The sequence below is a fragment of the Mesocricetus auratus genome, unplaced genomic scaffold, assembly GCF_017639785.1.
Source record: "Mesocricetus auratus isolate SY011 unplaced genomic scaffold, BCM_Maur_2.0 Super-Scaffold_100676, whole genome shotgun sequence".
Classification (NCBI taxonomy): domain Eukaryota; kingdom Metazoa; phylum Chordata; class Mammalia; order Rodentia; family Cricetidae; genus Mesocricetus; species Mesocricetus auratus.
The window spans coordinates 44,101,452-44,119,467 of record NW_024429266.1 but is presented as its reverse complement, the minus strand read 5'-3'; the positions used below and the strand labels follow the sequence as shown (position 1 = coordinate 44,119,467).

At 36.3% G+C, this 18,016-nt stretch overlaps 1 protein-coding gene and 1 long non-coding RNA gene across 4 annotated transcripts in view; one reads left to right on the top strand and one right to left on the bottom strand.

The window, feature by feature from the left end:
- Nucleotides 1-965: 965 nt before the first annotated feature.
- On the bottom strand, nucleotides 966-6,835 carry LOC121136850. The gene is made up of 2 exons (XR_005874009.1): nucleotides 6,305-6,835; nucleotides 966-4,680 (listed from the first exon to the last, which is right to left on the bottom strand). It is a non-coding gene; the product is annotated as an uncharacterized LOC121136850 (long non-coding RNA).
- A 3-nt stretch (nucleotides 6,836-6,838) lies between these two features.
- Nucleotides 6,839-18,016, top strand: part of Brinp3 (BMP/retinoic acid inducible neural specific 3) — a 367,648-nt gene continuing 356,470 nt past the window's right edge. Inside the window, exon 1 of one of the 3 annotated variants that reach the window (XM_005073465.4) lies at nucleotides 6,839-7,490. The gene's annotated coding sequence lies outside the window, so the exon portion shown is untranslated. Of the gene's footprint in view, nucleotides 7,491-8,919; nucleotides 9,217-10,283; nucleotides 10,540-18,016 lie in introns of those variants that run through there. The other 2 variants (XM_013115829.3, XM_040738278.1) reach the window with 2 other exon arrangements.

Genomic DNA, 18,016 nt, shown 5'->3' with positions numbered 1-18,016 from the left:
AATGACATCCATGTTCAGTGGGTGTGGAACAGTCCTATGCTGGTTTCCCAGTTACCAATCTGGGGTCCATGAGCTCCCCCTTATTCAGGTCAGCTGTTTCTGTGAGTTTCTCCAGCCTGGCTTTAACCACATTGTTCATCATTCCTCCCTCTCTGAAACTAGATTCCAATACTACTCAGCCAAAACAAAAATAAAAAAATAAACAATGGAATCTTGAAATTCACAAGCAAATAGATGGAACTAGAAGAAACCACCTTGAGCGAGGTAATCCAGTCACAAAAAGGCAAACATGGTATTTATTCACTCATATATGGATTTTAGACACACAGTAAAGGATTACCAGCCTACAATCCACACTGCCAGAGAAGCTAGGAAACAAGGAGAGCCCTAAGAGACACATACATGATCCCCAGGAGAAGGGGAAAGGGACAAGATCCCCTGAGCTAATTGGGAACATGGGAGGAGGGAAGAGGGACTTAGGAGAAAGAGAAGAGGAGAAGAGGAGGGGAGGAGAGCAGGAAAAGAGATACCATAATAGAGGGAGCCATTAAAGGTTTAAAGAGAAATCTTTCACTAGGGAAATATCCAGAGATCTACATAGTTGACGCCAACAAACAATCTAAGCCATAGTTCAGAGGCTACCTTAAATGCCCTTCTCCCATAATGAGATGGATGACTACCTTATGTACCATCCTAGAGCCTTTAATCAGTAGCTGATGGAAGCAGAAGCAGACAGCCAAAATTATCAAATAGACTTTTAGACTTACTTTTTTCAATACATGTGGAATGAATTTTATATACTCTTTTAAATATAATTTTGTCTATGTACTCATAGTTCCTTCACAGAGTCAAAACTAGATATTGACTGTGAAGAATTGTTTCTCATCCTCCTACAAGGATTTCTTGAGAAGGAAACATGCAAGTGTTGGTGAGACTTAGAGATACCGAGACAATTAGCAATCAAGTATTTCAGTTTCTCTTTATTTTCTTTGAAGAGGTGAAAGGCCTTTTCAGTTCATCAGACACTAAAAGTAATGATGCATCCTAATTAAGTAAATGTTCAGTTAGCATTCTTGATCGTACACTGTGGAAAAAATAAAGGAGAAAAGAATTAAATAGCTTCATGCCATTCTCTCTGAAAATATGCTTCCCTCAGCCCCCATCTGCTTTTCTCTTCTGGCCCCCCTCCCTCTCTCTGTCTCTCTGTCTCTCTGTCTCTCTCTCTTTGTATCTCAATATTTCTTAAATTTCTACATCATCTGAATTTAATCTTTCCATGCTTAGCGTCTGGTCTTCATCACGGGAGTGGTATTTTCCATATTGTCTTCAATTAATTGAGGATGATTCTTGCTTCCTCCTTCATCTTCCTGGCCCCCTCCCCTAGGTCCTAAATAGTATTTTGTGTATCTACTATCATATGTATCTGATGCCATTTTGACTATGAATAATTCTGTAGCTAATTATTGGATTTGAAGTAACTTAATGCAATCTTATAGATTCCTAACACTTCAGTTTATTTGTAGAAAATCGTGTAATTTACTTCACAACACGTGAAGAGATCAAGTTAATATCATGCCTACTAACACATTTATAAGCCATGGAGTTGCTCAGGAAGACTGTCATTTCTAACAGGATTTGACTCACTGGGTCAATGTATAAGAAATATTGTAAACATATTTTGAAAAAGATTCTTCTATTCAGCAACTATATTTATAAATAATTAGTTAAATTAAATGAGACCAACAATGCCTAAAATACTGGAGAGTTTAATGAAGTACTTAGTTTGAGCCTTTAAATAGATATTTATTGAGCTTTCCCCCTGTGTTCAGTACTGTGTTTGTTAACAGGAGCTTAGAGGGAGGTAGTTAAAAACATCATGAAGGAAGCAATCATGATTTTTTTCATGTAGAAAGAGTAGTAGACAGTATGATATATGAAATGCATTCAACACCATATAAAGTCTGCATATAAAGACTTATTGATCACACAAACACATGCAGCAGTAAAATCTCTACTAAAAATGTTTCTAGCAATGTTTCCATAAGTCACAAAAGATGTTTTTAACTTAAACATTTTAATTTGGTAAGGTAAAAAGATGGGGCATTTAAAAATATTTAATTTTTCAGGGTGGTGGTATTACATGCCTTTGATGTCAGCACTTGGGAGGCAGAGGCAGGTGAATTTCTGAGTTTGACATCAGTCTAGTTTACAGAGTTAATTCCAGAACAGAGAGGGCTACACAGAGAAATCCTTTCTCAAACATACAAATTTAGGTTTGACTTCTATTTTTGATGTTCCTGTATAATTAATAACGGATATTTGGCAAATGGATGTTGTTGCTCACATTCATTTTTTGGTTTGATGCATGAATAAATAGATTAAATAAAAACCTGAATAATATACTCAAATATTGACATATATAAAAGAATGAACTAAATTGCAATGGCTTCTTGATCCCCAGAATATTGAGAAATTAGAAGTGACTAAGGTTTTGTACATTGTTACAAGTTGGAAAGATTTCTTTGATTATTTTAATAAAACCTATTTTGTTCTGCATGTTTCCATTACAAGAAACTTTTTCAGTTGTATATCTTTTATATGCAGGTTATTAAATCATGCTTCTCTCATTGCAATACTCCCATTTTCTTTGAGGAGTAGAAATTTAAGAAGTAAATCAGCTGTGGCTTAAAGGAGTATTACATCACAGGTAGCGAGACTCTGTATAGTTTGTAGTGTGAGGGAGAAATAGTCTAAAGACGATCCAACACATGTACAAATGAAAAACTAAAGGGAGTCCATAAGAAATTAACATTATTACCCCGGCATTGGTGGTGCACACCTTTAATCTCAGCACTCAGGAGGCAGAGGCAGGCAGACCTCTGTGAGTTTGAAGCCAGCCTGGTCTATAGAGCAAGTTACAGGACATCCTCCAAAACAATACAGAGAAAACCTGTCTCAAAAAACCAAAAGAAAAGAAAAAGAAAAAGAAATCAGCATTATTGTTTTAAATACTTTCTCCTTATATGTGGGATAGAGGAGTGTCTGTATGTTAAGTTGGAGCAGATGTGGAATTAGCAGTTTCCTAAAAGCTCTGAGATAACTAGCTACATGTTATTGGTCTTTGTATTTTTTTCACATCCTTCCACTTATTATTTTAATTTCAAATGACCCCAGCTGTAAAAACTACTAAAGCATCCAGTTGATATAGAATTCACAGTAACTGAAGAGCCCAGAACACTCCATCTCCAATCCTTTAGATCACTGGTTGGCACATGCTGAAAATAACCATGGCATTTTGTGGTTTTTAGCTTCTTTATAAGTATGAGAGGACAGACTATATAACCTTTATATATCATCTAGAATACAGACTTTTTTACTTAAGATTCAAATACACAGATTCAGTTTGTTTAACAGCACACTGATCTTATAAAATTAAATGTGAAGCTTACTCCACAGAGAAGTACTAAAGAAACTTTGGAAACTTTCAACAAGAAAGCTCTAAAGACAAATAAACACAGTAAGGAGACTAAAGTGAACAAATCGCAATATCTTAATGAGGGCAAATATGCATGCATAATTTTGTGTCAAATATGACTCTTTTATATGCAAGTAACAGAATACACACACACACACATATATATGTATATATATATATATACAAATCATAAAAAATTATTGTGTGTGTGTATATTCTTTCCTTTTTAGGGGGTTTTGAAGATCAAAGCAAGAGGTCCTGCTACACTCTGAGTATGGTATAATGCTACATTATATCTCTAAAACTAAATCATTTTAATGCTTCCTTGGCAGATTTTTAGTGAGGTAATAGGTGAATTGTATTGATTTGCAGATCTAAAGGAAGTAAAGACAGGAAGCAAAGAACAACCATCATTGATGTTAAGTCTGCTAGATAAAGGGCTTCAGATGGCGATCGTGAAATGCAAGAAGAAATGATCTTAACTTGAAACTGAAAAAGTTGACTTCTGAGAGCATTGTAAAAACCAGACTTACTTTGAAGGCAGAAGATGAGAATATAATATCTATGGCATTATGTGGGAGTTGAGTTACGTAATCATATAGTTTAATATATTCAAGCAAGTAAATACCTAATACTTGAAATATTTCAATAAGTTTCTAAACTGTGTCGAAACAAATGTTTCTTCTCCTGTAATATTTAAAATGTTTAAGAACAATGACATTAAATTTATTATATGAAGACACACACACACATACACTTCTTTATTTGTTGAGTCAAGGTCTTCCTACATATTCTAACATTATGGCTTTAACATTATGGTCCTCCTGCCTCACTTCTAGACTTCTGAATTACAGAATACAAGTGTGCATCACTATGGATAGCTATAAAATATAATTTAGTTTCATTTGTCTGATTTAAGTCAGATTGGATCCTCAATAAACAACACATTCCTCTTAACAGTCAGTTAGATAAGTGCTTTTGGACAACTTTCAGTGGTTCTCATGGCAAGAAAGTATACTCCAAAGTTGATAAGCTGTATTTGTAATGAACGTATCCCAATATGTTGATTCTCTTTATGCGGCCTCAGATCCTCTTAGCAGAATTTTTAAGCCTCTATAATGAATACAAAAATCATTCATCTTTTGGAAAAATTAGACAAGGAAGAGAAACTTCTACTCTGTTGCAGTACTGGGCAGGTGTGCATCCTGAAAAGAAAAAGGAAAGTTATGGCAGCATGTCTTCACTAATTTTTGCCTTTGACAGTCTTCATATTAGAAACACTATAGACCCTTGAGCAAACAAAAACTATTTTCTTCTATAGTCTGACACCTATCTATAGGTTATAGTACTGATTTCTACAATGTTGATAATCATAAAAGAAGTTTGCTGGTGATAGAATTCTAGTACATATTTCTGCTGAAGGTCAAGTCTTCTTGTTTACATTAGACATGTATATTTACACCAATTAGCTTATCATTTATTATTGATATTTGGACATAAGGTACTACCCCAGAACTAATAACAGAGGGGAAAATTTAATGTAAATGTCTTGCCAGTGAAATGTATTTTGTAATTCAAAATTGTAATGCTTTTTCTTTGATAGTCTCCTGTGATATTTTTGTATCCAAAAGAGTCAGCTTGCACTTGCAATCCAAGTTCACACAATTTTCAAGACTTGTTATTCTCCACATTTAGCAGAATATAATAGCAGTGCTATCAAGAGCTGCCCAGCTTTTTCACAAGCTTGCACATGCCTTCTCTTTAAGATACCCATGTACAGGTGGGGTGCTATAGACTCTTGGCGACCCAGAAGGCTTCATCATCATGAGCAGCAAATATTCACTTGGGATGTACTCATTTGTATCACATATAGGAATTAGAAATAAAATGCATGCTTACTAAGAGATTTCTAGTGTTATGCTTCCTGCAAAATGTGAAAAGACAACTAAGGATGTTGTTGTTGTTGTTGCTGTTGTTGTTTAAACAACTCAAGTGTTCTCATGGCATAGTTGTTATTTCCAGAAAAGAAAGAGTTAAGAGGGAGGCTTATCTTTAAATACACCTTTAGAAGGCAAAGATTGCTTTACCTGCCAGTGTTTTTACACAGGATAAGAAGGACCTGAATGTGTCCATATAATCTCCAAAGGCCCTTCCCCACTTCAAAATCACATTTGGTCGCTTCTCCTCTCCCAGGAAAGAGGAAAAGAACATTTCCACTGACCCAGCTCCTCCGTGATTTACATACAGAGAGGAAACGAATGAATGGAGTGGGGGATGGGCTACTGAGAAGCAATGTGTTGCCTCTTTAGCCGCTGAAAATAAGATTATTTACCAAGAACATTTTTACCTACGGTAAATGCTTAGCCCTTTTATCATTCAGAGATTCTGGTTCTACAGCAAATAAATCGATTTCCAGGATACCATTTCCTCCTATTTCTAAAACAGACAAACACATGATTTGTGAGCTTTGGGGTCCGGAGCAAGACTATACTGGAGTGCAGAGCTGATGACTCCAACCTGACTGTGCTCTGTATACACCTCTGGGTCACTCAGAGATTTTACAGAGATGGGGGCCCCGAATCTTCCCTTAAAAAGATTTTGAGCAACGGGGTGATGTTCATTCCACGGTCAAAAAATAAATCAGTTACAGAGTTATCAGCCTTTCTGTCAAACAGGCAATTCCCTGGTGGCAGATTTCAAAGAGGAGAGAAAAGAGGGAAAGAAGAGAGGGATGGGGGGAGGGGAGTTAGTGAGGGAGACGTTGGGGGTGGGGTGGGGAGGAATGGGGTCATAGAAAGGAAAAGGGAGAAGAGATCAGGCTAATCTTACCCAATCGATCTGTGGATCAGGTGATCGTTTATGCGGTATCAGTACACCAAATGACACGACAATGCAATCCACAGCAAAGCAGTTTCTCTACTTTAGCTCCGTAACTGCAGGGATCAAATGCAAGGAAGACACCGCACAGACAGCCACTCGCCACTCCTGCAACCCTCCTACCCCACCCCCAAGGGACCAGGGACAGTCCTCAGACTGTCCTAAAATCTCGCTTCTTACAGCATGGCTTTGGCGCTAGGGCTCCGGATTAAAACCAATCGCTTTAAATACAGACAGCATAAGTGAACAAGGAATTCGGACCTAGGAGAGTGACTGCTGCCTAGGCATCCCATCACCCACTCCAGGGTCCCCTAGCTATTCCTCCAAAGCATAGCGCCCTCAAAACCTCCTAGCGACTAGAACCTTCAACCAACCATTCATGTCCCAGCCTCTGTCAATGCAAAAATCGCTGAAGATTTGATCAAGGCAACGTGACCGACCGGTCCTGCTTGCTTATTTGGGTGTGGGTTATGCGTGGCTTTCTTATTAAGCTTCCCTCAGTTGCTACAAGGGGAATGGGTTCCGGGAACTGCTAGTGAAAGGCACTGATGGAATACTATTAATCCTAATGATAACGTTCCCGACACAGGTAAACTCTGAAAAGAACTGCGAGTGGGAAGATCCTGCAGGATTTCCGAAGCGGTGCTCTCCTGAATTCTCATTGGACCATCCCCAGCAGCCTAAGTCATTGCTGCTGCACTCTGAGGATGACTACAGCCTAGCCCACTAATTCTCTACTCCCTGTCTTCAACAAATCCTTTTACTTCTCTTTGCAGATCTGTTTGTTTCACATCTTGCTCTGTGGCTTGCCCAGCTCCAGCCTTTCCTCACTGTGTGGGGACATACAGTTCGGTAAATTTGTTCGCCTGAGGATCATCACTGACTAGGTCCTCACTGCTACCCAGCCCCAGTAAAAAGCACTTCTTTAGTATTTTGCCTCCTTTACTTAGGGGATCTTGGCCAGTCCCTGAATAGCTGGCTTTCAGTTGGTTAGATGCCACCAGGAACTGCTGAATACTTCCAAGCCTTACTGCCCTGCAGCTCACAGATCTGCACTGCTTTGGAAGACCATGGAATATCTGCTTGAACCCTGGATGTATTTCTCTCACAGTCATCTTGCTTCATGAAATTTCCTGTGGTAAGTATCTTTCACATGTGATGAGCAACTTGTGACTCATTACTAGTTTTGTTATTTTTAAAATAAGCTCTCTGTCTCTGTGTCTCTGTCTCTCTCTGCCTCTCTGTCTGTCTGTCTGTCTCTATCTCTCTCTGTCTCTGTCTCTCTGTCTGTCTGTCTGTCTCTATCTCTCTCTGTCTCTCTCTCTCTCTCTCTCTCTCTCTCTCTGTGTCTCTGCATAGATATTTTTCAGATTGTAAGTACCTCTGTGACCATTAGTACATTCTGGAACTAGTGAAATGTAGTTCATGCTATGACTTGCTCCAATACCTCTTTCTAAAAAAAATGTTTTCATTTGTATTACAAGTTTCCATCAGGTAATATGAACTATGAACATCACCCCCATGCAATTTACCCCTCTTGGAGCACAGTGTTGTGCCATTTGGAAGGGCATTTCTTTTTCTGTTAGTCTATAAAAATGCCCGAGAGAGAGGTGACTATTTCTGGGTTTAAGAAAGTTCACTAGTCTAACAATCAAAAGGTTGTCCAGGTCAGTGTGCAGTATGTGCTCACCTCCTCCTAACCAAGTGAATGGTTGAGGTAGCGCTTTGATAAAGTGTGTCTTTTTTATAGATTTAAGAGGATCCTAAACACTAACATGTTATTATATGGTAAGAAAAGGAGCCTGACTTTTGGGGGCATAATTCTTATACGATATCCAAACCATACATGGGCACAAAATTTAGGTCATTGTGGTTCCGGTTTGAGTAGCATTTTGCAATGCATTTCAGGTTTTGTGAATTATGCTGGCAAACAGTTAATTGGTCAGGGAGGTCTCCCTTCAGATGAAGAGAGCTATCAGAAACCACTGATTATCTGGGTTCTAATATTCTGAAATTCAGGGAGGGACTTTACATGAAAAATGTAATTGCCTCACTCTTCACACTCACCCACCCCTGCCCTCAGCTTTTAATAAGTATGTTAATATGGTCCCTGTGTTGTGCTTTCATGAACATTTCTATGGGTTTAAATGATGCTCACTTCCTATTCCATCCAGTTGTGGTGAGAAACACTTAAATGTTGGCTTTTACTTCACATTGGGGCAAGAGTCAGGAATCTATCTGTAAAGCACCTGGAGGGATTTTCTGTGACGCACCCCCCCTCATAAGGACAAGTTTCTGCAATAGCCCCCTTCACTGGGGTGGATGAAGGTGAGGTTCTATTGTTCAAGCCTCTCTTCCTTAAGTTATTTTTTGGGGGGGTGTCTATTTAATTTCTGGGAAAGAACTATTCCAGTCATCAGTGACTGCTGCGACAATCTAGGCAATGATTTCTTTCTTTTTAATTCAAAAGCCTTTTAAGCTTCCAGACATAAAAGTACTCCAGCTGCAGCATTGCCCCATCCCCCTCCTCTCAGATTCCAGGGCTTTCCCCCTTTCCTCTCTCCCAGTGAGAGAGGGATTGGGGCTGACACCGTGGTCACCTCTTGGCGTCCCTCACCAAGAGCTAGTTTCTACCTGCTGTCTTTGCCAGTTCAGTTCATCCTGCCTGACAAGCCAGTGCCATTAGCATCCCTGACTTCATTTGAAGAAACGAGGCTTTGGTGTAATTCGCAATTCACATATCCTCTCTAGAGGACTACTGCTGTTGCGCAAGGGAGGAGGGAGCGAGAGAGAAAGGAGAAAACTTTCAGTGCAGTCAGACCTTTTTCTGCTTAATCAGTGTGGCACAGACATTCGCTGTCTAGGTAAGTGCGTTTTGCTGTGTTAGAACCCTGAGCTCAGTCTTGTATAAGGGAAATTGACACAAGGAACAGGCTCTCGCAGCCAAGGATGCTTTAACCAGTGGACTAGCAACAGGCGACTGTGTCTGGAGATTTCCCGACTGCTCCTAGCTACCTCTAAGCCTCCTGGGTTCTAGGGACTTAGAGGGCAGAGCGCCTGATCGCCTGGCTGGCCCAGGGCTCAGTTCTGGTGCGGGAGCCCGAGGGTGGGGATGGAGTCCCCGATCTGCTGGTGCAGGCTGCGCTCTCAACCCTGCGGCTCTCTGTGGACATTTGCAACCCAGGAGAGTGGGCTCACAAGGGTTTGCAACCTCCTACAAAGCCTGTTGTCCTGGTTTTCCTGGGCCCCCAAATCTCGTCTTTGGGAAAAACAGACTTGCTTTTTTTCTGCAATCTCTTAACATCTTTCGGCATTGCAATTTCTGTATCGTTTTCATGAGCTGAATCTAAGCACAGAGTGCGCGCGATGCTTCTCCAGGATGACTGTTTTTAAAACCCCTGATCGTTGTCGTTATCCGCTTGTTTAGTAGGGCTTAGAATAGCTAAAGGACTTTTTTTATATCAGTGTTAACGTATTGCTAATCATCATTACTCCTTCCTTACTCCTTCACTAACTCACAGACTCCAGAGGGCAGAGGGGTGAAGTGAGTTGGGTTTCAACTTGGAGCTAGCCTTTGGAATGCAATGCAATCTGCAATCTGAGACATAGGAGCTACATGCTTATATTAAAGCCACTGTAAAGTTCTTTTGGATTGCTCACCCCCTTTTTCTGGAGGTTGGGGTGAGAGGAAAGAAGACCCATTTCTGGGCACTCTACTCCTGAGGTGACCACTAGGGAAGGGGCAACTCTTCAGAGCTGCAGGTTTCTGCTACATCTGTAGCCAAACAGTGGCAGAGAGAGTTGAAGTCTTTGATGGCTGCTCTCCTAGTCTCTAAGAGTTGAAGCAGAAAGCCTTGCACTTTTCCTTTAGGTCCAGAACATGATCAGTCCCTCAGAGCTGAGACCTCCCTGTAAGGGGAGCCATGGCTTGGAGACACTGTAAAGGCTCTATTTGAAAGGGTAAAATGCACTTTGCCTGCTGTGTGAGCTGCTAAACAGCTGTTAGAAAAGAGGAGGAGGTGACCAGGGTTACAAATTAACCCTAGCTTTGCTTGCAAAGGATAGCCAGTCAGATGTATGTAAGCTAAGAAGAAAGCCCCAAGCTGTAAAGCTGTCAGAGCAGCGTGGAGACAGATGATTCTGGGGACTTTTTCTTTTGATTTGTTTGTCATCATGCAGTTAACCAGGTAAGGACTGAATGTGTATATGATATCATCAACTGTATAGTTTGTTTGCCCCATCTTGTGACGATATTTTTTTCATTTCAAGATACAGAATATATACATTTTTTCAGATGGTCCTAACATCCATAACATGTTAATATTCACATTCATGAGCATGATTAATATTATTTAAAAACTTGATGTGAATTCACTTAAATGTCTAATGTGATTTTATTTAAATGTTAAATAGTGGCAGAAAAAACATAAAATGGACCTACATGAGAGGCAGCGATTGTAAGGGTAAAGAGAGGAAGGAGTGGACAGCCCTAATGAAATATGGAAGAGCCAGTTATAGAAATGCCTTAAACTGCTCTCATTGCTGGGGTCACAAACCTTTCTATACAGAGGGTGACTGGAGAACTATTAAGGGCCTCTTGAACTAGAAAAGTAATTTTGACTCTTTGAGAGAATGTTGTGTGGACATTCTTGTTCTATTTTCTCAGTCTTGAAAACAAAAATGCTCAGGTTTGGTATTGGGTTGGTTTGCAAAATTGGAGTAGGAAAAGGAAGTTTCCCAAAGGCAGGGTTTTACATGAACCTGGTACAGATATCTTAAAGTCTAAGAAAAACGGCTGAAAAACTGGAGAAAAAAAAAAAGAAAAGAAATTATGGGAACCCCCCATAAACCTCTTTTTATTTAAAGTTTGGTAAATATGTAGATTTCTTTCACTAATAGATTTAACTCAATTGAAATGACAACATATCTGCATGGTCTAATGTTTTATTATTATTAGTGTTTTCATTGTGCTATACTATGGTTATAGTTTATTTTGTTATACTATGTTATAGTTGAAGGAGCTAAGAATTTGCAGAAAGTGAAACACAAAATCCAACAAATTAATAAGACACCATCATAAACCATGCACCTGTTAATAACATTTTGTGAAATAAATTATCCTTACAATTTTGGTGGAAATGATCTTAGTACTCACATTTATTGATGTGGACTTCTGGATCAATAATTTTTCTGCTTATAAACCTCACAGATAAAATAATGCATAAATAAGAATAATTGCAACTCTGGGTTGGAAAATTACAAAGTTGCAGTACTTTTTTTTTAGGCAAAAGGTAGTTTTTATCCCACAAGACACACATTTCAGTTTGTCAATTCTTTTATATTTCAGTCTTTGAACTTTTATTATAATAATCATACTCATTGTGTCTCTGTGTGGATATGTGCATCTGTGTCCAGATTTAGATGGATGGAGAAGAAAATTATTTAAAATGTTAATTATTTAATTCATAACCTTAGAGTGAAATCTGCAGGATCTCATGGAAGGATCAAATTCATTTACTTTGAACCATCCTCTCATGGGCAATTTTAAGAAACCTAATATTATAGTATAAGTTTATGTGTTATAAATTACAGTACCTGCTGATTATCTTCAATAAAATTATTGGTGAACTACAGTTAAGTAAACCATATATGTTGAAAGAAATCTCTATAAGTGTAAGTGTTCAGACACATGTTATATAAATATGCACATTTAATCCCTATCATTAACTTGGCTACGTGATTGGTGTGGTATTAAGTGAAAAATGGTTGCTTTCCTGAATAGTTCTTCAAAGGTATCTCTCAGCAAGAGGGAACTGAAACATAGCAGTGGGCCTTCTAAACTTTGATGCTTCATTGTAAAACTATGACAAGGTTCTTTAGTTCTGGTTGTTATTTTATTATGCTCCTATTATCCTTGAACAGAAAAAAAATACTAATTAGAGCAAGATTCTAAAATTTTCACTAATTTAGAAAATTGAATTTAATATCCAAATATTTCCAGCATATATGGTGCTGTGAGAACAGTATGTGAAGAGGTTAGGATAGACTTCTTTCTTTCTTTTCTTCCTTCCTTCTTTCTGCCTTTCTTTTTTAAAGAAAATCTGCAATGTGTTTGTCATTTTGTTCAGGATTTAGGATTAGTGTTGACTTTTCTAAGATGCTTTCCACAGTACTGCTTCACCTCTTTGAGAGTAAGGACATGGGAAAGGTCAAGTGTTACTGGATCCAGAACTTTTTCCTGCATCGCTACTCTAGTTCTACCTCATTTATGCTATTCTACTAAGATTTTTTTCCACCAGTTTTAATTCACTTTTCTCAGTTTTCACATGAATAACAGAGAGGAAAGAATACTTTCAAAGGACCAGCCAAAATAAAAAAATCAAAGAAATTAAATAGAAACATGCTGTGAAAAATCATGGTTCATCTTTCAAAAGATTGTGTTCAATTTGAATTTCTTATGTTATGTAACAACTGCTTGAGAACAAAAGTTGATGCAACTATTTTTAATGTAAGTATCAAATATTCCCGGTGACTGTGCAGTAGTGGTGCCACCTGAGTTTTACTATCATGGAATTTTTAACAAGAGAAATAGCACACTTGCTGAATCACAGTAACTTTTATTTTATTGGCAGGATATTTATCTTGGATTTTATTTTCTTTATGAAAAGATAAGCACTTTCAGAAAGTAAGACTTTTGGTAGACTGATTTTATGGTCCATTAATTTAAAAAAATGCTGACCTTAATGGATTTATGTTATCAGTTTGATGGTCTCCACCTTCAAATGAATTAAATGTCTTCTCATATAATAATATCAAAGTTGAGAAGCCTAAATATTGTCATGTACTGTAGGTTTTACAAATTTACATTCAGTTTACTAAACTTAAAGAGGATTGACTTCTGAACTGTTGGTGTATTAATTTAGCAACTATTTGGAACATTTCTTTTAGACACACAGTGGTATAATTTTGAACGGTATTCTGATGTACCACTATGTGTATTATATCATTGTCATTTCATGAATTCAAAGTTTACAATTCATAAATTTCCATTGAGGGCAAAAAATATTAATTTTATTGTTTGCTAATTGACAATTTCAGTTGTTTAAATAATAGGAAATTATAATAATATTTATTCTGTCCTGCAAAAAAAAAGAATGAGTCTTAGAAGTTGAAATTTAATCTGAATACTAATGGACTTTCCATTCAATCAATACCTGTAATGGGTTAGCTTTTTTGATGGTATCAAATGGCAAATGTAATCCTTTACAATACTTTTCAAATATACCTGTGAATATCATTTGAAAGCTCTTATAACTATCGTTTCCAGGAATATCTGATGAGTTATAAAGAACAAATATTCCTGCCCAACTGCAAAGGTTCCTTCAGCAATTATTTTACAAGTTATGAACCTGCTGCTTTTTACAAAGTTTGAAATAAATAATGCAGAGTTTTGGGGTATTTAACAATTAATATTTAAAATAACAAAATTTTCACTCTTTAACAAGTGAGGTAAGCCCAACTCTTATTCAGTAACAAGTATTTTCCCAAAGATGAATTTACATAATTAATATTTTTGATGGGCAGTATACATTACTATCTATTTAGGGATGAAATCACTGTGTTGTTTAGAGGCTTGTTTTTAATTAAGAAAGTATTAATTGTGATGCAGAGAGTGACATATAATCTATTTACTTGAGTAAACACCGATTCTCAATCTATTATTTTCAATCTTAATGTTATTTGTTAGAGTTTAAAATATATTTACCCACAGTATGGCATATTTTACATATTATTTTAAGTATTTTTCATATATAAATGCTGCCCAGATGCAGATGCCTTAAAGAGCACCCAAAGCATAACAAATTTTCCTTAATAGCTAATAAAGGAACTATCGTATTATAGTTCTAGAAAATTAAATCTATAAAATACAGGTTTATTGATTGAATTAATAAATATATGAACATTACATTCAAATGCATTATAGCACTCTGCTATGTAAGAGTTATTCTCCCATAATGGTGTGTTTCATTTAAATTCCATTATAGATTTATTGTGAAGGAATAGTTACAGATAGACTTATTCTTCCTGAATTCTGTATCAGCCAACCTCATCAAGATTGAGCTAGCTTTTATTAACTTTTCTGGACTCTTGCATCTTGTTAATTTTAAAATCTATCTCTAGAATATTACACTATTAAAAAACAATCTAGCCTTGGAGAGAACAGAACTGAGTAAGCATACATTTTAGATTGCTCAGCCTCAAATAGTGGGCAGTATATTTGTAGATTCACTAAACACTCATTTTCAGACATAAACTTTTTAAAAACTATCTTAAATTACATTCAAAAACACAACCTGTTTTGAGAATATTTTACATTAAAGAGCATGCTTGAACATTGTGGCCTTATTCAGCTGTTATATTTTAATATCATATGCATTACAACCTGTGATATTTTTTGCCTAAAATTCAAAAACTAAGGAAGCTGAAGCTAGAGATTTTCCCCAATTCAAAGCTAGCTAGTCTAGGCTATATAGTTTTTAGACCAGCCTCAAATATGAAGTGGGAATTTGTTTGAAAATCATAACAAAATAAAGCAAAACCAATTATGTTTATTCTAGTTGTTTGTTACTGTGCAATGTTTGATAGATGTACACTTTGAATACTGAAGTACTGAAGTGCTATTAGATACAGTAATTAATCTGAGACCCTCCATCACAGCTATTGTAAATATAAGACAAAACTAATGCAAGTGGCAAGGTTTGGAGATAAGTGATGGACTCAAGTGGAGATCATCTCTTTAGTGAATAACAATCCTCATAGATTGAAAACCTCAGCTCTAAAAATTAAACTCTATTAATGTATATGGAGAAAAGAAAAACATTTTAAATAAAATGTTCTTATACAGTTACAATCACTTTGATTTTATATAAAAAGTCATGAAATGTTGAAAAATGTGTACAACTGAAGATGTGTGCAACATGATACCTTAAAAGCATTAGTTTATGGTATTCTCAAATATTTTAATATGTAGATGAAATAGAATTTACTAATGCATTAAAATCAAATGGTTCTAGCTTTCAGTAGTAAGATCTTACTTTCCATCCAACAAGTCACTTATATGAAAAAACATAGAGTGCATTTCATGATTGTGATAAGTAACATTGATAATTATAATATGGAATAATAAGAAAGGTCATTTTTCCTAAGATTATAAAATGTTTAAAAAATTTAAAATCAATCCACTGTGTCAATAACAGCAAGAGAAGATTAATATTGTTTACTACTAGTAATGCTAAAATTAGAGACTTTAAAATAATGTGTTAACTTTTTTTTCAAAATTATAAATGCTGGACCTCAAGACATGAGTCAATACTTAAGACCATTTGCTACTCTTATGTAGAAACTTGGCTCTGCTTACAGTACACACACACAGGCTCACAGTTGTCTGTAACTCCGGTTGTAGGGAATCTGATGTGGTGTTCTAGTCTCTTGCATGTAAGAAAACACACTAATACCCATAAAATAAACATTTAAATCTGATTAAACTAACCCTGGATAAAAACTATAATAGAATCTGTTTTGAAGAATTGGAGAATGCATCATTTCAAGGTTTCAACCTACCATTCAGTAAATCAGAGACCAAAATCTATCTAAGTTGTTCAAAAACACAAACAAAGATAAGTGATTCCGTTCTTTGAGAATAGAGATTTGGAATTCATAGTGGAGAAAGGAAATATGTCTTAATGTATTTTTGAAGGGCACTCTATGCAATTTTAAGAATTAATATTAAGCGTTTCTCTGTGTTTAAAGTAACTTTTATACTCATTCATGAGTCAATACCTCATTATCCTCTACCTCCCAGTTCCATTACATCAATCAATTTCCACAACTTTAATACAAGGAATAGATTACTCACATTGTAAGTGAAAAGCAATCTTTACTGAATAATATAGCTACAGAAGTACTATGTTTGAATGGTAAACTACAAATGAGAAATAAGTTTAATCTACTTTTGTAATTATCATAAACTATAGCATGGTTTTCTTTTCCATATATTACCCAAGCATAAGATTCATAACATTTAACATGTGATTGTTGCAGGGCGTTGGTGGTGCACGCCTTTAATCCCAGCACTCAGGAGGCAGAGGCAGGCAGATCTCTGTGAGTTCGAGGCCAGCCTGGTCTACAGAGTGAGTTCCAGGACAGCCTCCAAAACAATATAGAGAAACCCTGTCTCGGGAAACCAAATCAACCAACCAAACAAACAAAACAAAACAAACAAACAAAAGAAACATGTCATTGTTAAGTAAGTTTGAAAGGTGATGTAACCATTTGCAGTGTGTTGAGCGATAGTAAACTACTTCTGCCTTTACCACTTTTAAACCTACCCAGACAACTTCTAATTGAGGAAATCACTTCTGATTTCAAGTAAGAGGTAGCTGTTGCCAAGAACTAAAATAATGCTTGTTTATCTTCATTAATCTTAAGTGCATAAGACAAACAAAAGTTGATTCTATCTATCCACCTCCTGACTGAACGTTGCTACGCTTTGTTGTCTTTTAGAGATAGATGTCTGAGCTAAACACGAGCGTGTTCTAAGTATCTATTGGTATAACCTGTTCATTAAAATTAGGCCTCAGGTAAGTGTCATAACATCTATTCCTGTGACTATTATTGTGAAATAATTACTGTCATGTTCTATCAAGTTGATTTCCAAATCAACATGCTCTGTGTAACAATAAAATAAGCCTACTTAATAGTCACTCTTCTCTAATCCTCAGACATAATATTACATACGTTATCCTTCGTTTTCATAAAAATCCTGGTTACTATTCAAATATGAAATATATTTTAAATATATGTCTTATTTCATGGAAACTTACATTGATTTTTATCCAAATTTGGTGCACCATCATTTGAAGGTAATAATTGCTAAACTATTATAGACCTTAAATTAATAATTTTTTTAAAGAAAGTTATTCTTGAAACTATCAAATTTTTAAAATTTCTACTTTGAGGAGTAGTGATGTAGGCAGGTGCTTTCTGTTAGAAGGAACAAAGTACTGATTGTCAGCTGAATATATTACTACTATCGGGATTTCTGATTCCCTCTCATTAGCTAGCATGTCTGTCCACCAGGTCAGTTATGCAAAGTTGGTGAGGAGACATGCATTCAATTAGAAATATGCATAGTTCTAGCATGATTTGTTAGATTAGAGTTAGAAGGTAATAAGAACACTAGATAAAGTTTTAAATGCTATCCTGAATTAATTTGCATACTAAAGATAAACTGGCCTGTTTTTCATTTTGATTCATAACAGCTATGTATTGAATAGCTGATTACATGTACATGAAGCTTTAAAATTACGACAATGAAAGCATAACTGATATAAGCAATGATAAGACAGGTAGGTAGGTAGGTACCTAAAATTCTTTGTTCAGTTGAATTCTTAAAACTCATTAATCCATTAAGAGAAATGTGATGCTTGGACAATCATTTCATTGTCCTTCATGTCCAACTTTGGTGTTGCAAATTTCCCTCCCTTTAAAGAGGAGGATTTCTTAATGCTTCAGTATGCCAAAGGCCAATAAAAATGTATTTCCATTATATACACTAAAGGAAAAATTTAAAGATACAAAAAGAAACCAGAAAAGTTCTGAGAA